Below are 25,614 nucleotides of genomic sequence, written 5' to 3'. Positions count from 1 at the left end.
GGATGTGGTTGCACAGCAGATGCACATAACCAAAGGATGTCAAGGATTGAACGATCTGAAAGCGAGAGGGAAGTCATTACATATTCCTATTTCCTACCACCCTCAGTTTAACATAATCACCACAATTAGAAGACATCTGCAGTGAATCCAGATCTGTAGTATGTGTGTGAGTGTGCGTGCACGCGTGAGTGTTGTGTGTGTGCGCGTGTGCATGCGTGCATGTGTGTGTACGATGAAGGCAATCAGGCGGTATTACTAGCAGCATTAACCAGGTCCCCCTCTGCGTTGGGCCTCCTCCTGAAGGAAGGCATTCCATTAGAATATCTAGGATTAATTGAGATGGAGGATTTGCACGTTGCATCGCAGTAGAATGTTAACTGAAATGTACTTCTTGGCCGGGATCCGAGATGTTCTGTGATCTCAGTACATCTAAATGGGATGGTGTAGAGAAATGCATTATCACAGTGCTTCCTCAGTTAGCTTTTTTTGAGCGGTGACCCATCTTAAGCCTTTAATAATGTCTTCTGACCCATCAGATAAATAAAGTCATGTCTCTAACCAGATCCCAGGGTTTAGCCACAGAATTAGAATATCTCTACCGTCCCTCCGGACCCATCATTTGGTAAACACTGCATCAACACTAGCTGGGTATTAAATTGAACATATGTATATTTCTTAGATTGGATTCCACTTCACTCTCTGCTGGCTCAAGTCCATCAGACTTAGTCGCCATTTCCCATCTTCATCATCACAATCATCAAGTATTTTACTACTAAAAATGACAGCTGACATACAGGTTCGCACTAACAGCTGAAACTGAGCAGAGCCTTCATCAACTTGGCCTCATCCTGATGAGGGGGTAGAGTACATTTCATCAACAAAGCAGTGGGAGACATCATTCTTACTTAGTGCTGGTATGGCACTGATATGGTTAAATCCCTGGGTTTAATACGTTGCCATGGAAATCTACGTTGCACATCATTCAGACACACTCCCCGGTGCGTACGATCAGTGACAAAGGAAGCTGTGAGAAACAGTTAACGCATATGTTTCTTAATGACAGCAATTAACTAAATTGATTGAAGGCGCATCAATTTCTTCTCTACTGTCAGTACAAACACACACACATATGCAATGCAAAGAGGCATGAACATGCACACACACACACACGCAGGCATGCATGCACACGCACACACACACACACACACACACACACACACACACACACACACACACACACACACACACACACACACACACACACAGACACACACACACACACACACACACACACACACACACACACACACACACACACACACACAGACACACACACACACACACACACACACACACACACACACACACACACACACACACACTGCTATTTCCATGAGAATAAAGTCTGAAGTTATGAAAGTGAAAGGAATGAGATTAGAGGCTTAGAGGAAAGATAACTAAGGCTGTTTCCCTCATTTGAATACTTAACCTTGATCTAAAATTAGACAGTACCAGTCTAGGTTTTACCTCTGAGAGCATCTTCCTTTCGATTAATTATGCATGTTCCCCCACACATTTACACCAGAGATAATGCAGCATGATTGGAAGAGGGAGACGTACTATATGGCTTTTGCCTTCCCTAGATGACTCCATCACTTTGCATGGTGTTTCATCAGTTTACTATGAGACTCTTTCATATTATTGCATTGAATGCATTTTTCTAACAGAATTCTGATCTAACAGATTAAACATCAGCTAACAGTGTAATCAAAATGTTGTGGTATTAAATCAAATGCAAATAAAACCTATAGTATCAAGTAATAGGGCAGGGACCTAATACACGCTGGGTGCAATACAGACAGACTGCTGTTGCAGAGTTTGGAGAAATGTGTTGAAATGTGTTGAATCACCATGGATACCAGTGAAAGTTTTAACTACAGAGATCCAATGAGGTTATTAATATTATCCCTGTCTGTTATAGCTGTCTCCCCACCAATAACTCACTAAGGAGGCTATACCACACCATAGGGTGTGTGTGTGTATGTGTGTGTGTGTGTGTGTGTGTGTGTGTGTGTGTGTGTGTGTGTGTGTGTGTGTGTGTGTGTGTGTGTGTGTGTGTGTGTGTGTGTGTGTGTGTGTGTGTGTGTGTGTGTGTGTGTGTGTGTGTGTGAGAGAGAGAGAGAGAGAGAGAGAGAGCAAATGAATAAGAGAGAGCATTGTGAGTGATACCGTACCTTCAGATTGAGAAAAGCAGTTTTGCCTCCACCCTCACCTCACAAATACCATCCAAAAGCTGAGAAGAAAATCCTGCATGTGACACTCAGCTCCTTCACCCTTGGCCCTGTCAAAGTAACATATCATAAGAGTGCTGAGAGGTAACATGAGAAAGCTTTGAGGAATATCAATTCGGCTGAGCACTAAGAGCCCCGGAGGATCTGAAGTCAGAATTATCCATGCACCATTTCCCACCACTCTGCCATACACACATTATCTTTGCACTCTTACACACTCAACCACTGACACAGACATACTCTCCTTCCCTTGACAGCACATCATACTGACTTTATTTTCTGTATTATTTTTGTTTTCTGGCCTATGAATATATCGATTCTAGAAGGCTCCTGATTGTGGTATATTCAAAATATACTAGGCTCATCTTTCAATTTCTTCATAGAAATGTTGAAATTCTCTACACAGCCTTTTTTCTGTAACCTAAATCACATGCATTATATCCACAGGGATTACATCCAAGGGACTTTTAAAGCTGTGTTTATATTAAGAGATGGAATTACGAAAATTAATGGATTAAAGAACATCTTGCAGAATCTCATGAGTCATACCAACATTAATATATTCTCAGTTCTATGTTTCTATTAATATATTCACTTCACCCCACCCGATTTTTCTCCGCGAATTCTTTACGCACGAAATTCCCCCACTCCCCCTCGCCTTCCCCCTTACTTGTCCAATGAGAAACAGATATTTTATTAAACTACAGTGTCTCGTCCAATCATGACAGTCCTGTTGAGCCACGTGACCTGAATTCCCTCCATCCTGTCTCGACACAGGCCGGGTGGACTTCGATTCAGACGTGGGCAGCACAGAGATACTACGGGATGGGATGCAGTGAGAATGCCACTGTGGCAGACTTCAAGGAATCCGTCTACAGATGAGAATTGATGCTCAATATCAAATAACATATCTTTTTTAAAGGAGCTTTCATCCAGCTGCTTTGCAGGAATGGAAATGATTCGTAAGTATTGCAATTATTTATTTTGTGACTATATTTTCATTGTTTTTTGTTTATTTTCAAGGACATATATACGCATGTTTCGAATAAAAACATCTATAAAAATCTATTCCAAATCATGTAGAATATTGTTTATATCCATAAATCAGGAAAATAACATATTGTAGGCTATTGTTTATAACGGATGCAGAATAGTTACGGTTTCCATGCGTTTAACGCACACCGCCTTCTCTGAAGCTACGTTGTCGTTGAAAGAAAATGAGTAAGCTATATCAATGCAATGAAACTATCTGTTGATATGATTTAACCGTTAACCATGTAGACTGGTCGGTTTAGCACTTCCTTTAATAAATAAATAAGTGCGCTTAAACTCGGTGACCTCTAGGAGGGTGCTTATCCGCCCGCCAGTCTGGGCTCGGCACGCTCGAGCTCCGGTTATTGGCGGCTATAAAGAACCAGGACAACTCGTGAGCACGCCTCGAAGTTACATCAGCGCCTATACTGCCTATACCTTATTCTGCTTGTCCGAATAATTGCTCACTATCTATTTTATAAGGATTCTGGCACATCTGCGCACATCGACCAATGCAACTTTTTCGTAAAGTTCTGGATTAGCATATTATGCCGTGGTCCATATGTAGAAAGCTTTTCTCTGTTTGTTTGAGTTTAATCTAATACATCAACATTCATTTCAACTTCAACCATTGTTTGAATAAATAGGCTATATTTTTCTCCTCTCAAAGTGCGGGTTGCAATTGACTCGGAGAAACCTCAGCATTTTAATCAGGGTGTGAACTCTGGAAGCTATCAGTTGACAGAATACAGATGTGCAGTACAGGAGTTACATTAAACCCTTCTGGCACAATGAGCATTGGATTTTATGGAAGCTCATTCCCGCCACAATTGTTTTTTTAATGTCTGTACTATCTCAACATTTCGAGATATGTAAATCAGAGTTTCGAGATAGTATCTCACAGCTTTGGGGATAGTATAAATTTTTTTGCGGGATAGTATCTCAAAATGTGGAGATACTATCTAAAGATGTTGAGATACTAAATCGAAATGTCGAGATACCTACTGGAAATCAAAATTTGTGATAGTAGAACATACATATAGTATTTGTGTCTTCATTTGGAGCATTATTTCCATCTATCCACGTTGCAGACATCGGCACAGCAGGGTCGCTGGAAAATGTATGGCGAGCTGGCATTTGCCCCAACTCTTAATCTGTGCTTCAGCCTGATCAACTGTAGCCTACTGATAACAACCACAGCTGTAGGTAGCCTACAGAAGAATATTAACTGATTAGAAAAATTCTGGTCCCATCATAGCCCATATAAAACCTTTTTACAGCTGATTTATTACTGTCATACCCTACAATTAAAGTCCGGAGTTTTACTTAGTTAGGTTAGCCCACCAGATCATGGAAAACTCTGGGCCCAAGGAAAACACTCCTGTGATGACACCTCTGAAATGACCACACAATGTTACAAATGAAGAAACATGTCCTATAAGTTTGAGAAAGTATATTGAATTTTTTACTTAGGCATCTTGAAATTTCGACTTGGTATCTCGCAATTTTGAACTAGTATGTAGAAATGTTGAAATTATGAGATAGTATCTAGAAATGTTGAAATTATGAGATAGTATCTAGAAATGTTGAAATTATGAGATAGTATCTAGAAATCTTGAGATAGTATTGATTTTTTATTTTAAAAAATGGGGCCAGAATGGGCTTCTAAAGGATTTAAATTAACCATCCCATCCATAACAAGAGTTTATCAGGGCCATAATAAAGTCAAACCTTTAGAGAGCCTCATGGTCTGGACACACCAGCTTTGTCTACAGTATATATCATACACATCCCCCGACCAACCGCAGCCCAGCCAAGCAGAGGAGAGACACCTGAAGTCCAGACGAATGATCAACTGAGTCTCCCTCCCTCGGTCTGTCAGTGACCACCCCCTCCCTCCCTCTCTCTCTCCGGTTACCGCACAGTCACAGGTCAGTGCACAATGTTCTCTAGTTGGTGCACCGCATTGGGCGCAGAGTGGTGGCGCGGCGGGCACACCTACGCAGACTCAGTAAGGTCCTCATAAAAATAATTTCTTAGAGTTAGGCTAGATAAAATCAAAGAAGAGCCTTAGGGTACGATACTTTCATGAATTAATGAGTGTAGTTGACAAAATGCCCACGTAGAGGGAGGAAGGCTTCTTGCGCACTGCGTGTCCCCCAAAGTTTTTGAGATTGGAGGCAAAATAGGACCCATGTTGTGCTCTAATTGCAGGATTTTAACTGATATGCTACGGGTTATTAGGCTACTGTTTTGTTACCATCTGTCTGACTCACTTCAAAATGTAGAAAGAAACGCAGAAATTCACATTTGTGCTTTTATGAATTCTTGCCAATCCATTCATGTCTCTGAAATTTGAATCTGTTAGCTATTAGTCTAGACTAAAATGGCTTATTTAGATGCATTTATATCAGCAACCCTATTGCTTTATACCCAGACTACAATGCCTGCAATGGTTTTGATGCTTTTTGAAATCTGATACAAACGGCCGGAGTTCCTCTCTTTGTGCCTGCATGCAGGTTAATGAGGCAATCTGCATAAATTCTTCTGCCATCTGGGTAGAGATGCTTCGTGGCAGCGGATGTTTAATGTGTGGAGTGTTTCCATATAAACGTTGATGAACAAATGCAGTAATGTGGTAATGACTGTTTTATTGACAGTACATTATGCTACACATAATGAAAATGACTGTATTTATAGCAGTAGGTAACATAGTACAGAATAGTACACCAATGCAGTCTATTACTACTTAGAGTGCTGGTTGTGGATGAACCATGGTTATTTGGAACTGGGCAGATCAGGCCACAGTGACTGAACGATATTGATTGGTGCAGAGATGATGGTCTGAGATACTGTATCCTTCCTCTATCCTCTCTGGGCTAAGTTACAAATAATTAATTTTTAGCCTCGTCTGTTGTCTGCACAGAAACGACAGAGTAGGACATCCTAATTATTCAAGATGTAGAGGAGCAATGTGTGTGTGTGTGTGTGTGTGTGTGCATGCATGCACTGTAAACAGTGGGATGGCACTGTTGTTCATCTGAAGGGCCTTTTCTGATTGGTATGATCCAGAAGGATGATTTGGTTCGTTCAACCTATTCTATTCAATTTGTCTGAAATCAGATAGTGAATTTGACAGATCAACGTGATTATTTTTTATTGAATGAAAGCTTCTAAATTTCTTGGGTGCAATGAAGCGGCGGCCTATTGGAGGTGTGGCCTATTGGGGGCGTGGCTTTTGGTTGTTCTTTGTGGCCACCTGTGAGTCTGAATGTCATTCCACTTTGCTGCTATAATAGCCTCCACTCTTCTGGTAAGGTTTTCCACTAGATGTTGAAACATTGCTGCTGTTGTTGAGCCACAAGAGCATTAGTGAGATTGGGCACTGATATTGGGCAATTAGGCCTGGCTCGCAGTTGGCATTCCAATTAATCCCAAAGGTGTTCGATGGGGTTGAGGTCAGGGCTCTGTGCAGGCCAGTCAAGTTCTTCCACACCGATCTTGACAAACAGGAAAGGTCCTTCCCTGAACTGTTACCACAAAGTTGGAAGCACAGAATCGTCTAAAATGTCATTGTATGCTGTAGTGTTAAGCTTTCCCTTCACTGGAACTAAGGGGCCTAGCCCGAACCATGAAAACAGCCCCGGACTATTATTCCTCCTCCACCAAACTTTACAGTTGGCACTATGTATTAGGGCAATTAGTGTTTTCCTTGCATTCGCCAAACCCAGATTTGTCCGACGAATTGCCAGATGGTGAAGCGTGATTCATCACTCCAGAGAACGCATTTCCACTGCCCCAATGGCGGTAAGCTTTACAACACTCCAGCCGACGCTTGGCATTGCGCATAGTGATCTTAAGCTTGGCTGCTCGGCCATGGAAACCCATTTCATGAAGCTCCCGAAGAACAGTTCTTGTGCTGATGTTGCTTCCAGAGGCAGTTTGGAACTCGGTGTTGCAACCGCAGACAGACGATTTTTACGCGCAACGTGTTTCAGAGCTTGGCGGTCCCGTTCTGTGAGCTTGCGTGGCCTACCAATTAGCGACTCCTAGACGTTTCCACTTCACAATAACAGCACTTACAATTGACAGGGGCAGCTCTAGCAGGGCAGACATTTGACGAATTGACTTGTTGGAAAGTGGTTCAGTCTGTGTCACGTTGAAAGTCACTGAGCTCTTCAGTAAGGCCATTCTACTGCCAATGTTTCTCTATGGAGATTGCATGGCTGTGTGCTTGATTTTATATACCTGTCAGCATCCACTAATTTGAAGGGGTGTCCACATACGATAGAATAATCGTAATTGCGTTTTGGTGCACCAGAAGTACATTAATTTCCAATGGAACACTATGGTGTTTGTATGTGTAGACCGCTTGACAGAAACGGTTGCAGAAGGTGAATGTTGAACTTTGGTTGCACACATATCCAGTTTATGCTGCGTACCACTTTGCGCAATGATGCTCTAGGTGTGATTGAGGCGTAAAGAGTAGTGATGGAGAACAAAGCTTCCTGAAGCATTGAGCATTTTCAGCCAATTGTGTCAAAAATAGGTTCATTACTCGAGGCTTTGATCAACACAGAGTATACTAGAACAGCCAAATTATTGTAGATGATGTCACACAAGCCGTAGCACATTCTCAGGGTAGCCATTTTGTCTTCTACTGAAACCAATCAGTTGGTTGTTCGACAAAACGAACCTTCGGACGTCATTGATCACATGCTTCTGATAAAGTGATAAGTAAACTGCTTTGTGATTTTGACGCATGCCTCGGAGCTCCGGTATCAAACGTAGCATCACTACTAAAGACCCTGGAAAGGTTTCTGTTGATGAGATGGTCACCATTTGGTTACGATATTGTAACAAGTTAACGTGAAAGTCTAATGTAAAGAAAGTGCTTGGAGTCATTATTTCATGTTATGGAACCAACTTCATATCTTGATTAACAGGAAATTGACTGAATTGCTTGTAACCCAATTGAAGAAATGTGGATAGGTAATTTCAAAGTGAAAAATCTATGAAAAAATGGGTTGTGTATATATTAGTTTGTATTTACAGTGCCTTCAGAAATTATTCATAGCCCTTGACTTATTCCACATTTTGTTTTGTTACAGCCTGAATTCAAAATGTATTAAATATCTACACACAATACCCCATAATGGCAAAGTGAAAACATGTTTTTAGAAATTGTTGCAAATTTATTGAAAATGAAATACAGAACAATCTAATTTACATAAGTATTCAAACCCCTGAGTCAATAGATGTTAGAATCACTTTTGGCAGCAATTACAGCTGTGAGTCTTTCTGGGTAAGTGTCTAAGAGCTTTGCACACCTGGAATGTACAATATTTGCACAATGTTATTTTTAAAATTCTTCAAGCACTGTCAAAGGTTTACAACAAAGGGCACCTATTGGTAGACGGGTAAAAACGTTTTAAAAAAGCAGACATTGAATGTCCCTTTGAGCATGGTGAAGTTATTAATTACATTTTGGATGGTGTATCAATACACACAGTCACTCCAAAGATACAGGCGTCCTTCTTAACTCAGTTTCTGGAGAGGAAGGAAACCGCTCAGGGATTTCACCATGAGGTCAATGGTGACAATAAAACAATTACAGAGTTTAATGGCTGTGATATGAGAAAACTGAGGACAATGTAGTTACTCCACAACATGGTAGTTACTCTTCAATACTAACCTAATTGACAGAGTGAAAAGAAGGAAACCTATCCAGAATACAAATATTACAAAACATGAATCCTGTTTGCAATAAGGCACTAAAGTAAAACTGCAAACAATGTGGAAAAGATGTTCATTTTATGTCCTGAATACAAACCATTATATTTGGGGCAAATCCAACACAACATATCACTGAGTACCACTCTTCATATTTTCAAGCAAGAGGCCAATGGTAACTTTAAAACAGTCACAGAGTTTAATGGCTGCCATAGGAGAAAACTGAGGATGGATCCAGAACATATTTTTAATCATAGTGGTGGCTGCATCATGTTATGGGTATAGTTGTCATCGGCATGGACTAGGGAGTGTTTTAGGATAAAAAGAAACAAAATAGAGCTAAGCAACGGCAAAATCCTAGAGGAAATTCTGGTTCAGTCTGCTTACCAACAGACGCTGGGAGAAAAATTCACTTTTCAGCAGGACAATAACCTAAAACACATGGCCAAATATACACTGGAGTTGATTACCAAGATGACATTGAATGTTCCTGAGTGACCTAGTTACAGTTTTGACTTAAATCATCTTGAATGACTATGACAAGACTTCAAAATGGCTGTCAAGCAATGATCAACAACCAACTTGACAGTGAAAACCTCCCTGGTCTTTGTGGTTGAATCTGTATTTGAAATTCAATGTTCGACTGAGGGACTTTACAGATAATTCTATGTGTGGGGTACAGAGATTCGGTTGACATTCATGTTAAACACTATTATTGCACACGGAGTGAGTCCATGCAACATATTATGTGACTTGTTAATGCACATTTTTCCTCCTGAACATATTTAGGCTTGACATAGCAAAGGGGTTGAATTATTTTTGACTCAAGACATTTCAACTTTACATTTTTAATGAATGTGTGAACATTTCTAAAAACATAATTCAACTTTGACATTATGGGTTGCTGTGTATAGGCCAGTGACACAGAACCTCAATGTAATCCATGTTAAATTCAGGCTGCAACAACACATGTAAAGTCAAGGGGAGTTCATACTTCCTGAAGGCACTGTATGTTATTTATTAGGTTTAATCAAAGGGGAAAAGTAAGGTGAGTGTTGAAAGAAATACAGTTAATTGCAACTTGAAATCTAAGTTTGTTAATAATAAAATATAACATTTGGCATTGAATCATGTATTGTGTTTAGACAAATGTCGTTTTTTTCAATTGAGAAAACCTAAGTTATTTACTTGTAACCAGTTGACACAATTTTTTTCAGTTCACCCAAAGAGTCTTTTTTTTTTTACAGTGTGTGTGCATATGCCTTCATGTGGCGGGTGAAATTTTGCTTTGAGGGATTTTTTATATTAAAGGGTTACATTTGATATTTGGATGACCCCATCCTGTCTTCCTCCTGGAGAGTAGAAAGAAGGAGACAGGTGGGTCCTGCTAAATCTCCTTTCCCCCTGTGGCGAAGGATGGATCAGCATCTTTCGCACTGGAGGTACAGTATATAGGCCTAATATGTGTGCTGAGTTTCAAAGTGCATTCTCTAATCACAACAGGGAGAGTAGAGAACTGAGGGAATTTGATAGATGAATGCACATAACCCTTTATTTGTAGGTAAATGAGGTCCTTATCTGGATCTATGTCATGGCTTACATTTTGGATAGAATCACAAGAATTATAGAATTACTGTAGATGAATTATATATAAAAAAATCTTCCCATAAAGACTATTCTGTCATTTTAGTACCGTATTAATTTGCTGCTTAACCATTACATGATCACATGATTAAAGATACCCCTCCTAAACCCACATGCCCCTGTGTGTGTCCACAGTTCATAGGAAGGATATGAAACACACACTTCCTCGTTGGGCTTTCTACCCCAAATCAGTTAAACATATGAAGGAAAAAAATGATGTGCCGTCACCTAGTCATCTGGAAGAGATAGAAAAACAACAGGAAGCTCCTTGGAGAAAACTGTTCTGTACTCTACATCCAGTATTGAAGCAGTCAGAGGCAATGAGCTGATCTGTATTTTTTTTCCCTTTGTATATTCACACCATCCCTCTGGAGTGAAACAGGGCTTCACATTACATTTAAACAATTGTGAAGAAAAATTTACCATTTCCGGTATCCAGGGATGCTATAACCATAGTATAACAATTAATCATGGAATTAATCCATCGGTTGTTTTTTAATTCACAACCCTCTCTATCTGAGGCCTAACATGGCTTTAAGTAGTTGCTATTTTTAGAGGGGGGGCTAAGGGTCGAGGTAAATCACGACGCCAGGACAGCGGAGTCAATCTCCTTTCGGAGACACCTGAAACCCCACCTCTTTAAGGAATACCTAGGATAGGATAAAGTAATCCTTCTAACCCCCCCCCCCCTTTAAAATATTTAGATGCACTATTGTAAAGTGGTTGTTCCACTGGATTTCATAAGGTGAATGCACCAATTTGTAAGTCGCTCTGGATAAGAGCGTCTGCTAAATGACTTAAATGTAAATGTAAATGTAAATTAATGAGTTAAGGAAATGGATGAACCTCTGCACTGCGCCTCGGGCTTCAGCCTCTACGTCAGTATAGATGACTGTGTCACCTCTGATCTCTTGCATACCCAATGGGCTGAGGTAACTCTCAGGTGTAACCCTACAGCTAGCCAGGTGTCCCTCCTGTGTCATCGCTCCAGTTCCCAGGAGCTGGTTGGTCACATCGGTGGCATTTAACTTTTGACCTTTGGTCCCTTTGACCCTTTATTGTAAAGCTGTCAGGGTCAGTATGCAAATGGTATATCTCAGATAACTGAACAATTGTGTGGTGTGTGTGTGTGGCTCGCCCATGCGTGTGTGTGAGAGCCTCCTAAATTGATTTCACAAATGACCTGTATAACAGGTAAGACCTGGCTATTCCCCAGGGCCAAGTGACCCATGATCAGGTGGTTAGAGGTACCCCCCAACCCAACTATCCCACACACCACTTCACCTCTCAATTCACCGACTCCTCACCCCTCTCACCTGGCAGAACCCGAGCGGCTTAGCTGTGTCTGAAAACATCTGCTCTCTAAAACTGACTCTAAAACTGTTGCGGCGTGTGAGCGTCACCTTTCATTCCCCTTGACACCTTATGGTATAACACTGAATGAACTGAGAGACACCACAGCGTAGCATCAAAAACAGATAGCAGAGATACAGTAAAGGCAAAATGGTGGAATAATGGAGAGTTATTCTTACGACAACCTGGAGCCACCAATGTTCAGCATTTAAAATAAATGGCCAAAGAGCTGCTAATCGGTTAGGTCATGAAGACTCAAGGCAAGCCTCTTTTCCATTATCATCCCTGCAGGATACTCATTCTGTAAGACTACCATTTATTGAGATACTCTACTCTCCTCATGCTGTCTTGAAAGTTATCAGAGAAGCATCTCTGAAGAAATCAGAGTCTATGTAATACTGTCACCATTGGAGAAAATTCCATTTGGAAAGTTTTGAATCTCTCCCATTGTTAAAAAAAAAAAAAACAGGGGGTTTCGCATGGATGCAGGAAATGACAGGCATTCTTTATGGAGGATTCAAAAATAAACTTGGGTTGGAGTACAGGGGGTAACCAGAAGACACAATCGGTTCTGTCTCTGCTGTGAGATGAAGTCAAGAACCCTTTTAGTGATGTTTTCGTTTTAGGTCACTTGCCCTAATTCCATACTCAATGTTTTCCCTGCACACTTATACCAAGTATACTAATGGGCATCTTGAAAAGTCACTCTGGTGCAGATAGAAAGCCCCTGCCTGTAAATTAAGTGACGCTGCAGGTATGTTGCTCAGGGTCCTGTGTGGCCCAGTTGGTAGAGCATGGCACTTGCAATGCCACGGTTGTGGGTTTGATTCCCATGGGGGACCAGTATGCACTCACTGCTGTAAGTTGCTTTGGATAAGAGCATCTGCTAAATTACAAACTTTTTAAATGTAAAAATGTTTACAGATCTTGACATTTTAATAGTAGGCCTTGCCTTCTATGTTTCTGTTAAGCAGTGAGGTTTAGTTTTAGTATCAATATAGGTTCTATTTGTTTAATTCCAGTGGTAGAACAACCTTGTAGGCCCCCATTTGTCCTGGTTTGCCTCTCATTTCCCTTGCCTTACTGCATAGCTCTCTGTATGTTACTTAATGCGGTGTTACAGAACAGTATCGTAGCCAAGACAGAGCTGGCTGTAACTTATACACTGTAAAGCTTTACATTCAGTCAGCCATTCAGTTGGTGGTTGTGGGAGGAGATTCAACTCTTCTGGTTTCACAAACCCCTTTGCTATTGCTGAGGTGGCAGGAAAGTGCAGAAACGAAAGAAGAAAAATAATGTTTGACTCCCCTCTTTCACCCTCAATGTCCTCAGTGACACTCATAACTAGAGAGAGCGTATGTGTGTGTGGGTGTGTCTGAGAGAGAACGAAAAGAGAGGTTACTTGGGCAAGAGTGGTGCATTTTTACTGTAAGAAAAGGTACATTTGGCCATTCATAAGTGACACAAAATGCATTTATTTACATGAAGAAAGGCCCTTCAAAATACACCAGGCCATAGTCTTAAATCTGGACCTCCTCTATCATTCGTTGTCATTCTATTCAGACTACATGGTCCCATGGGCTACATGTACTAGTGTTTCTCTCACCCAGCCCCCCCCACCCTTCCTCATCTTCTTCCTCCTACCATAACTTTTTTGGATTTAATAACAGCTTTTATTTCACAACCTCTTCCCTCTCCAGCTGTTCTCGGTTCCTACACACATGCACACACGCACACGCGCACGCACACACAAAGACACACACCCGTCCCTCGTTCCCGTTCCTCTACTCCTCCTCCTCTTGTTATTTAGTCCCACTGTGCAGGTAGTGGTAGTAGTTCCCGGTTCTTTGACCAGTGTATCGCGGCAGCCCACAGTTCCGTCCATCCCCCGCCAGACAAAGGGGGGGCCTTGAGGAGGGGGATGAAAGGAAACAGGGGCCGTGCAGCCACCCCTTTTTACAATGGGAAACCTTGTAGCGCTTGTAGAACAAATAACCCCCTTTCTCTCTTCCCCTTTTTAACAAGCCCCGTGAGTGTATCTGTTTGTGTCTCTGTGTGATTTTGTGTCAGTGTAAGAGAGAGGGAGTGTGTGTGTGTGTGTGTGTGTGTGTGTGTGTGTGTGTGTGTGTGTGTGTGTGTGTGTGTGTGTGTGTGTGTGTGTGTGTGTGTGTGTGTGTGTGTGTGTGTGTGTGTGGAGAGAGAGAGAGAGAGAGAGAGAGAGTGGTGTACGTAGCATTTAGCCTTTAGAATGCTATGTGGAGTAGTGAAGGGTTTTCTGTCGGGCACAAAACAGGTGTCATCAATAGATGTTAGTATTAGCATCCACGTGTTCAGGTTCCTGCCCCACAGATGTTCACTCTTTAGCTTAAGATTCTTCCCAACCACTGTAAGGCGTGAGTCCAAAATGAAGAGGGTTTTATCACCTGTTTTCTTGGATGGGAAAATAACAACATGTAAGCAATATTTGGTTGCATACTACGAAACAATAAATGGTCAGTGGTGTAAAGTACTGAAGTAAAAATACTTAAAAGCACTACTTAAGTAATTTTTTGGGGCATCTGTACTTTACTTTACTTGTTGACAACTTTTACTTTTAGTTCACTACATTCCTAACGAAAAGAATGTCATTTTTACTCCATACATTTCCCTGACACCCAAAAGTACTCATTACATTTTGAATGCTTTGCAGGACAGGAAATGTGTCCAATTCACACACTTATTAGGAGAACATCCCTGGTCATCCCTACTGCATCTGATCTGGCGGACTCACTAAATACAAATGCTTCATTTGTAACTTATGTCTGAGTGTTGGAGTGTGCCCCTGGCTATCCATAAAAAAATTAAAAACGTACCATCTGGTTTGCTTAATATAAGCAATTTTAAATGTTTTATACTTGTACTTAAAAAAAAAAACATTTACAAAATAATTGAAGCCTACATCTCTATTTACATGTAACAAAGACACATAGTTAGCAAAAAAGTCAGACCCAATGTCTTTGTTAGTATTGGAGCCATATACAGTACAGTATCGGATGTAACACAAAAAAGCATGTTGTCCCAGTCTTACCAGCCAGACATAGACTTTACTATAATTGTTTCTGCACAGTAGCAGCAGCACACAGTGCATTGGCAGTTTCTGTAGCCTGGGGGAGGTAAAACCACAGGAGTCTTTTATGGTCATAGACAACCTACAGTCCTGAGACAACCGGTTCCTTGAGACCTCTCTTCTGGCCCTCTTTTATGACATCATAAACCCTTCCATTTCCTCTGGCCAGCCCTAGGTGGATATAACCGACATACCTGCACAGTAATTGTCTGTCTGGGTCTCTTCTCTGTATGTCTCACCACCACCAGATTGTTTGTGGCCCCCCTCTGGAGCTAGACACTACAGATGTCTGAAGCTACTAACTTAGAGATCTTTCAGATCTGGGTTTTACAGTGCTACAGTGATGCAAATCTGAAATGACACTCTATTCCCTGTATTATGTACTACTTTTAACCTGAGCCAAGTGACTGATACCTAGGCTAGTGGTTTGGGTGTAGAAAGGAAAGAGGCAGGCTGCCTATAATATACAGTTGAAGTCGGAAGTATACAAGTTTACATCAGTTTTTCACAATTCCTGACATGTAATAAAAATTCCCTGTCTTAGGTCAGTTAGGATCATCACTTTATTTTAAGAATGTGAAATGTCAGAATAATAGTAGCGAGAATGATTTATTTCAGCTTTTATTTCTTTCATCAAATTCCCAGTGGGTCAGAAGTTTACATACACTCAATTAGTATTTGGTAGCATTACCTTTAAATTGTTTAACTTGGGTCAAACGTTTCAGTTAGCCTTTCACAAGCTTCCCACAATAAGTTGGGTGAATTTTTGCCCAATCCTCCTGACAGAGCTGGTGAAGCTGAGTCAGGTTTGTAGGCCTCCTTGTTCGCACACACTTTTTCAGTTCTGCCCACAAATTTTCTATTGGATTGAGGTCAGGGCTTTGTGATGGCCACTCCAATACCTTGACTTTGTTGTCCTTAAGCCATTTTGCCACAACTTTGGAAGCATGCTTTGGGTCAATGTCCATTTGGAAGACCCGTTTGCGTCCAAGCTTTAACTCCCTGACTGATGACTTGAGATGTTACTTCAGTATATCCACATAATTTTCCTCCCTCATGATTTTGTGAAGTGTACCAGTTCCTCCTGCAGCAAAGCACCCCCACAACATGATGCTGCCACCCCTGTGCTTCACGGTTGGGATGGTGTTCTTCGGCTTGCAAGACTCCACCTTATTCCTCCAAACATAAAGATGGTCATTATGGCCAAACAGTTCTATTTTTGTTCCATCAGACCAGAGCACATTTCTCCAAAAAGTACGATCTTTTTCCCCATGTGCAGTTGCAAACCGTGGTCTGGCTTTTTTATGGCGGTTTTGGAGCAATGGCTTCTTCCTTGCTTAGCGGCTTTTTAAGTTTAGTCGATATAGGACTCGTTTTACTGTGGATATAGATACTTTTGTACCTGTTTCCTCCAGCATCTTCACACGGTCCTTTGCTGTTGTTCTGGGATTGATTTGCACTTTTCGCACCAAAGTACGTTCATCTCAAGTAGACAGAACGCGTCTCCTTCCTGAGCGGTATGACGGCTGCGTGGTCCCATGGTCTTTATACTTGCGTACTATTGTTTGTACAGATGAATGTGGTACCTTCAGGCATTTGGAAATTGCTCCCAAGGATGAACCAGACTTGTGGAGGTCTACAATTTTTTTCTGAGGTCTTGGTCTTACAAGCTGTTTAAAGGCACAGTCAACTTAGTGTATGTAAACTTCCGACCCACAGGAATTGTGATACAGTCAATTATAAGTGAAATAATCTGTCTGTAAACAATTTTTTGAAAAATGACTTGTGTCATGCACAAAGTAGATGTCCTAACCGACTTGCCAAAACTATAGTTTGATAACAAGAAATTTGTGGAGTGGTTGAAAAACGAGTTTTAATGACTCCAACCTAAGTGTATGTTAACTTCCGACTTCAACTGTATATACACTACCAGTCAAAGGTTTGGACAGACCTACTCATTCAATGTTTTTTTTTTTTTTTTTACTATGTTCTACATCGTAGATTAATAGTGAAGACATCAAAACTGTGAAATAACACATATAGAATCATGTAGTAACCAAAAATGTGTTAAACAAATCAAAATATATTTTATATTTGAGATTCTTCAAAGTAGCCACCCTTTGCCTTGATGACAGATTTGCACACTCTTGGCATTCTCTCAACCAGCTTTATGAGGTAGTCACCTGGAATGCATTTCAATTAACAGGTGTGAGTTGTTAAAATTTAATCTGTGGAATTTCTTTCCTTCTTAATGCGTTTGAGCCAATCAGTTGTGTTGTGACAAGGTAGGGGTGGGATACAGAAGATAGCCCTATTTGGTAAAAGACCAAGTCCATATTATGGCAAGAACAGCTCAAATAAGCAAAGAGAAATTGAAACTGGCTTTCATGAGGACCGCCACAGGAAAGGAAGATTCAGAGTTACCTCTGCTGCAGAGGATAAGTTCATTAGAGTTACCAACCTCAGAAATTGCAGCCCAAATAAATGCTTCACAGAGTTCAAGTAACAGACACTTCTCAACATCAACTGTTCAGATTAGACTGCGTGAATCAGGCCTTCATGTTCGATTTGCTGCAAAGAAACCACTACTAAAGGACACCAATAAGAAGAAGAGACTTGCTTGGGCCAAGAAACACAAGCAATGGACATTAGACCGGTGGAAAATCTGATAAGTCCAAATTTTAGATTTTTGTTTCCATCCGCCGTGTCTTTGTGAGACGCAGAGTAGGTGAACCGATGACCTCCGCATGTGTGGTTCCCACTGTGAAGCATGGAGGAGGAGGTGTGATGGTGTGGGGGTGCTTTGCTGCTGAGACTGTCTGTGATTTATTTAGAATTCAAGGCACACTTAACCAGCATGACAACCACAGCATTCAGCAAAAATACGCCATGCCATCTAGTTTGCACTTTTTGGGACTATCATTTGTTTTTCAACAGGACAATGACCCAAAACACACCTCCAGGCTGTGTAAGGGCTATTTGACCAAGAAGGAGAGTGATCGAGTGCTGAATCAGATGACCTGGCCTCCACAATCACCCGACCTCAACCCAATTGAGATGGTTTGGGATGAGTTGGACCGCAGAGTGAAGGAAAAGCAGTCAGCAAGTGCTCAGCATAAGTGGGAACTCCTTCCAGACTGTTGGAAAAGCATCCCAGGTGAAGCTAGTTGAGAGAATGCCAAGAGTGTGCCAAGCTGTCATAAAGGCAAAGGGTGGCTACTTTGAAAAATATTAAATAGATTTTGATTTGTTTAACACTTTTTTGGTTATTACATGATTCCATATGTGTTATTTCATAGTTTTGATGTCTTCACTATTATTCTACAGTGTAGAAAATAGTAAAAATAAAGATAAACCCTTGAATGAGTATACACACTTTTGACTGGTACTGTATATATAAAGACTGGGTCCCAAATCCCATATTTCTCTGGCTTACACACAGTCAATGAAGAAGAAACATGTTTAGTAACTGCTTACTGCTTAAGACTGAACCGGCCACGTTGTTAGAGTTGGTGATGTCTTTTGTTTGACAAAGCCTCAGGTTGCTGAGGACAATAAGGAGGATTTACAGAGAGAGGCTTCAGGAGAGAGGACGTTCACACTCAGATGGTGCTTTGGGGCTCTTCAAGGGGGGACTACGAACAAAGTAACTTGACTAGAAAGGATACTTTGTGGTTGTCTGACACTACTATCCCATTGTTCTCTGATATAACTGACAGACACATAGACTAGTTCCCCCTTTCTGTTCCTTTTGATATATGCCAGCCATTGCGGCTCAAGCATTAACAATTTTACAAATTTTACTGCTTGGATGAGACGAATGAGCAAATCTGCTTTTCACGGCTTTGATTTGACGAATGGAGCCTAAAATAACTTTCTCACCTCATGGTGATAGTGAGAGGTGATTGCATATTCAAACAGGAGTTAGGATAAATCTGCCTTCAGGTAGTTTAATCCTGCTGGGCTCAGAGAGAGAGAAAGGATAAGGGAGAGAGAGAGGATGATGTGAGAAGCCGATCCTACTCAGCAGATGCAGCAACGACAGGAAATAGCAGTATCAGTAACAAACAGTAACAACATTACCCTCAAAAGGATTGTTTTTGTCAGATGTTTAAAGTAGTTGTAGTGAAGTGGAAACAGTAGCTAGACTATAGGGCCAGTGGTTTTTCCTGTGGCAAGAATAACTGGCCCTTGTCATTCTGTATGATAAAAACTCCCTGACAGTGGTAACAAATGTAGATTGAACTGAAACAGGGTCCTGGTCTCGTGTGTTGTATGCCACAGGCAATAACTTTACCACATGTTTACAAAGGCCAGACCCTCTTTAGGTAGTTAACCATCAAAATGAACCAGTCTCTCCAATCCCATCTGATTATGGCCCTGTGCTGTAATGACTGCAATACATGTAGTCACTCTGAGTAGGCCTAGAAGTGGATAAGAAAGCATTATGAAGGTTACTGTTCAGTATATAATGTTCACTGTTTTAGGGCTGTAACAAGGTACTCCACAGCAGCAAAGCAGTTTTCTGACTCGTGTGAGGGTACTAAAAGGGTAGCCAATGCATTGTATTTCTTTTTTTAATCTATTTTAGGGGACAAATATAGTTTTGGGTAATGGGACATATTTTAGAGGCCATTACTACAGAAGCCTTTTTAAAATCTATTTTAGGGGACAAATATAGTTTTGGGTAATGGGACATATTTTAGAGGGCATTACTACAGAAGTCTTTTTAAAATCTATTTTGGGGGACAAATATAGTTTTCGGTAATGGGACATATTTTAGAGGCCATTACTACAGAAGTCTTTTTTTAAAGACCACATCCAAAACGCAGCAAATGTTTGTCTAATTCTTTTTTAGGATGTGATGTGTGGTTGTGTGTACTATGTATGTGTCAGAAGTCTGTTCTGTGTGTGTCCCTTCCAGGCAAACTGTAGGTCGGTGAGTCTGTAAGTCATTATGAATAGATGTATACAGTGTATGGGACATACTGTAGCTAGCTACATTAAAGCTTCGCCCACGGCAGACCATCCTAGAGACAGACCAGTGGCACTTCCTGTTATGTTTTCATTGGCTGGTCCTCAGGGAAATGTTTTTATGACTTCCTGTTTGAATATACGGTTACATTGTTGGAGAAGATGTTCATCGCTTAAATATAAAACAACGGGGTGATTTGATCCCATTTGATCAGAAATATATTAATTCATATCTTTCTGTGTTTCACATTAGGTGCCTACAAGAATCAGCCATCTGAGAATCCATGAACAACATTTAAACTCAGGTAATTCTTCCCAGGATAGACACAATGGCTGGTTTCCTGGATACAGATTAAGCATAGTCTTGGAATATAAAGCACTTTGGATGGAAAATCTAAATTTATTTAGTTTTTTAGTCCAGGACTTAATCTGTGTCTGTGAAACAGCCCCATAAAGTATAACAGCTTGGACACACAGATACCCATTCTCACATTAGTTGGCTTGTAGAGCACAATAGACTGTACAGTCATTATTCAATAGTAACAAGACACTCTGACACATGCCTTTGGTTCTTGATTTTCGAGATGTGTTTTTGTTAGCATAACACTCACATAGATCCACTGGTTTAGCCATTACACTATCATTATGCGTTGAGTTAATTAAGCCAATTTTGATCATGTCCAGTGAAGTACAGTCAAAATAAATAGTTCCCTTCCTGCCCGAAATGTAATGAAAGCCAATCTTGTGGCAGCTGTGGAGTTTTTCCAAGATGGCCGACGTTTATTGTGCATCACAAATAGAGCCTTTTTATTTAGTCTATCATCTGACGCCTCTCTACACCCTCCCCTCCTCTAAAGCTCTTTTGTCTGAGAGGGAAAGTGTCCCTGTATAGACAGGCAGAGAGAGACACACTATCATATTCATAAGTGAATAAGCAGAAACCATGGGTTGGACTGTAATAGGCGCTTCACAAAGGAAAGCCCTGCTGTTTGCCATATGGTGTAATTATGAAGTTATTTCTGAAGTTTATCTCTGGGGGGGGTGATCCCCTCTAATCGGTGCCCCCTGTGTAATGTCGAGACTCTTCAGCCTGCAGCTTGGCCCCTCATTCAGCAGGGGTTAGCTATGATCTCCCCTCGACACACACACACACACACACAATGGCAACATTCAGCTGTAGAATAAGGGTCCTCCGCTCTGCCCCCCACCCACCTCTGAGGGTGCGACAATGAACGGGGGGATTAAGAAATGCCTGGCCGACACTGAGGTTGCCATGGAGAAACCGTTTTTCTCCCCTCCCTCCACCCTGCGACTGATTCTCATTTCAGGTCTCATTGGGGGACAAAGGGAATGTGTCTGTGTGTGTTTTTGTGTGTAATATAGATTATTATGTATAATTATAAGGCCTTGATCCTGGCCTCTTATCAAGGATGGTGAATGAATTTGGTTATTTATCTCAGAGAGAACCCTTCACCTGTTGGTGTCTATAAGAAAAAATGAAAAAACCCACACTCCCTGTAATATTCTTTTAATGTCTTCAAGTTTGAATGTCATTTAAGCAGCAGAGGTCTTAGCAAACAACCAATAAGCCTTCTATAGTATAAAGAGACTATGGGAATTTGTCATAGTCAGAGAGGGAGAACGATAACCATATTAGCATTATTATCCCATTGACAGTAATTACCTCAATCCACAAAGCATTGTTAGAGTGGTAGCGTGCAAGCATGACATATACTCCAGTTCGTGAAGTGTGGTAACAAGACTGCTAGCATATTAGCATAGTCCTTCATTCATCCATTGTGGTAAAGCTACTAGCATGCTAGCATGACGTTAGTTTCCCAGTCAATGAGTTTCCCAGAGCAGTGGGCACGCTAGGCTAGCATCACCATGACGTTAACTCTAAGTCTATGAAAGAGATTGATGAATGAGCGCATTAGCATGTAGCATCATGACCTCAGCCTCGGCCCATCTTGCTGTCTTGCTGGCCAGGAGGCTGGCAGGGGTCGTTTGTCCACCAAGCAGTGACCTGTCAATGACAATGGGAGTATTCATTCGTGAGGGGATTGGGAGATACACACACACAGACACGCAGGCACACGCATGCACACACGCACGCAAGCACGCACCCACGCACACACACACACAGTCTTGTTTTACTAACCTTGTAGGGACACACAATTGATTCCCATTCAAAATCCTATTTTCCCTAACCCCTAACCCTAAACATTAACCCTATCCCTAAACCTAAACCTAACCTTAAACCTAAACCTAACTGCTAACCTTAAACCTTTAACCCCTAACCCAAATTCTAACCCTAACCCCCATAGAAATACCCTTTTTCCTTGTGGGGACCGAAAATGTCCCAGTTTGGTAGATTTGTTGTTCATTTACTATTCTTGTGGGGAGTTCTGGTCTTCACAAGTATGGTTAAACATGTCCACACACACACACACACACACACACACACACACACACACACACACACACACACACACACACACACACACACACACACACACACACACACACACACACACACACACACACACACACACACACACGCACACACACACACACACAGGATAGCTCAGTCTCACTGCAGGGACAGCACAGTGTGAGTCTGTTGTATTGTTCCCCATGCAGCAAATCTATTAAAACTGTGACTGCCGGAAAAATGGTCCAACAATATCATTCTCCAACAATATCATTCTAACTCCGGGATTCAATTTACACGGGGTGTCCATTTGTGCTAGCAGAAGAATGAAATATTCCAACAATAGAAAATCTTTGTCCATTCGTGGAGAAGGGAAATGAGTAATTTTGCATCTTTCAAATCAAATCAAATCAAATTGTATTGGTCACATACACATGGTTAGCAGATGTTATTGTGAGTGTTTAGTGCTTTTAGTTCTGACAGTGCAGTAATATCTAACAAGTAATATCTAACAATTCCACAACAACTACCTAATACACACAAATCTAAGTAAAGGAATGGAATAAGAATATATACATTTAAATATCCAACCCCCGAGACAACATATACCAGTTTGGAGTGGACACATCCCCCATTGTGCTGATATTGATGTAAGCAAACTGTCTATACAGGATCTGTAATGCTTTTTCACACTGCATTTCTTCACACGGATTCAGCCATACTAAAGGAATGCTCTTCTTCTTGATCTATTTCAGGTGCTTCTATGGATGCTCCGGACAGTGTGGCCATGGATCCTGCCTTTCTTATTGTGTCACAGCTTTTTCATTGGTTATAATGTTGATGGGATATCTAGATACAATCAACTTTTCAATGTATCTAATAGAGCACTGTGGCTGTATATTTCTGTGTTATGTGCATCCAACCCTGTAGACACTGCACTAATTCTGTCATTCTATCATTCTATGTACCTGTGCCTCCCTCCTGTCTCCTGCTGTCTCCCTCCTGTCCTGTCCCCTCCCCTCGGCCCGTAGTAAGCACATCTGTCAGCTCTGCTCACTCTCACGCACTCACTGCGGTCCTGCTCACCTCGGTGAACATTCAACGCTGTCGGTGAGTTTGGTATGGATCACATAAAAACCATCGACCGTTGACTGTGCCCCGCGGCCTGCCCTGACCACTTCAGAGTAGAGTTGAAGAATTGGGGTGGTTACGATGGACGAAAACCTGGAGGGAGGTGAATGTGTACAAACACACACATGCCACAGGCTGCCTTTCTTTCTTTGACTACAAGTATGCACGCACACTCACACACACAGTCTTTTTTTCTCCCCGTCTCGTCCCCCAGTCCAGCCCCTCCAAAGGCCTCTCAACTCCAAAGGTCACAATCAACATTCATTGCTGTCGCTGGGTTGGACTCTGTGAAAAAGCTCACTGAACAATGAGTGCAACTGTGGCCCAGTTTTTCCCTGACTAACATCGGATGGAACATCTCTGCCAGATCATCCTGGATGCACCACATTCTGATTTCTTAATTTATTTTATGTCTTGTTTTCCCTTTTCTCTCTCTTTCCATCTCTTCTCTCTCACCCTGGCTCTGGATGTCTTCAGGGGGGAGAGGGAGAGACTTAAATAGAGTCTTTGTCTGGGACTGCACCCTCATCCTCATCTTCCTCTCCTCTAATTGGTGGTTGTGTGTGCAGTGAGGGGGAAGGAAGCCGAGTGAATGTGTAATCATCTGGAGTATCTTCTTCTTTAGCTATTTCATCCTCTCTTTGTGTGTGTGTGTGTGTGTGTGTGTGTGTGTGTGTGTGTGTGTGTGTGTGTGTGTGTGTGTGTGTGTGTGTGTGTGTGTGTGTGTGTGTGTGTGTGTGGATTATACAGTGGGCTGTGATAGAGCTTACTGAAATGGCCCTCAGTAAAGCTGGTGCCTGCCGCATCCTCAGCTGTTCTGCTCCCTTACTGTGTGTGTGTCTGTGTAGCGTGTGTGTGTAGTGTGTGTAGCGAGTGTGTTGTTGTATTTGTGTGTGTGTATGTGTGAGTTGTGTGTGTGTATGTGTGAGTGTGTGTCTGTGTGTGGAGCACAAATGTGTTGTTGTATTTATGTGTGTTTGTGTTTGTGTGCGAAAGATGAAGGGGTGTGTGCAAAAATATTCTGTTACAATGAATTCAGCTCACACACAACCCAAGACTATGCTCTCTCATTCCCTGCCTCATTATCTGTGTTTGGGCAGCGGTAGAGAGAGAGTATGAGTGTGAGTGTGTGTGTGTGTGTGTGTGTGTGTGTGTGTGTGTGTGTGTGTGTGTGTGTGTGTGTGTGTGTGTGTGTGTGTGTGTGTGTGTGTGTGTGTGTGTGTGTGTGTGTGTGTGTGTGTGTGTGTGTGTGGAATACCTGAGCCGACAAGTTGAAAAATCTGTGAAATGTGCCCTTCAGCAAGGCACTTAACCCTAATTTGCTCCAGGGATGCCGTACTACTATGACAACACATTTCACTGCATCTATCCAGTGTATGTGACAATAAAACATCTTATATTTGTATTTATTTTTACACCCATATTGACTCACCACACACACACGCACCCTCACGCACCTACACACACAAATACAGTATAAGCTCATAACATGGGGGTATGATCTAAGATCCAAAAGTATCATGACCACACATTGGAATAATTACATTTTCCATTTGACGTTTGGTTTGATTTGTATTTAGTATTTTGTAATAACTGCTTAATAAAATGTTGAGATCTGTGCCTCATTCTCATTCCTTTATTCCAGCGCATGTAGTGTTTCCTAGCAGGACAAATAGATTCGTACTTTGACATAAGTAAGACATTTTATTTTATTTTTATTTTTTATTTCACCTTTATTTAACCAGGTAGGCAAGTTGAGAACAAGTTCTCATTTACAATTGCGACCTGGCCAAGATAAAGCAAAGCAGTTCGACACATACAACAACACAGAGTTACACATGGAGTAAAACAAATATACAGTCAATAATACAGTAGAAAAATAAGTCTATGTACAATGTGAGCAAATGAGGTGAGAT

The 25,614-nt window shown here is 41.4% G+C and overlaps 1 long non-coding RNA gene across 1 annotated transcript; it reads left to right on the top strand.

The window, feature by feature from the left end:
* Positions 1–3,102: 3,102 nt before the first annotated feature.
* LOC106600573 (uncharacterized) lies at positions 3,103–25,318 on the top strand. The gene is made up of 2 exons (XR_014391906.1): positions 3,103–3,253; positions 20,387–25,318. It is a non-coding gene; the product is annotated as an uncharacterized LOC106600573 (long non-coding RNA).
* Positions 25,319–25,614: the final 296 nt, after the last annotated feature.

Source organism: Salmo salar, chromosome 03 (assembly GCF_965601325.2).
Source record: "Salmo salar chromosome 03, fSalSal1, whole genome shotgun sequence".
In the NCBI taxonomy this organism is placed as follows: domain Eukaryota; kingdom Metazoa; phylum Chordata; class Actinopteri; order Salmoniformes; family Salmonidae; genus Salmo; species Salmo salar.
Note: the sequence above shows the minus strand (reverse complement) of the source record. Positions and strands in the feature narration are given on the sequence as shown.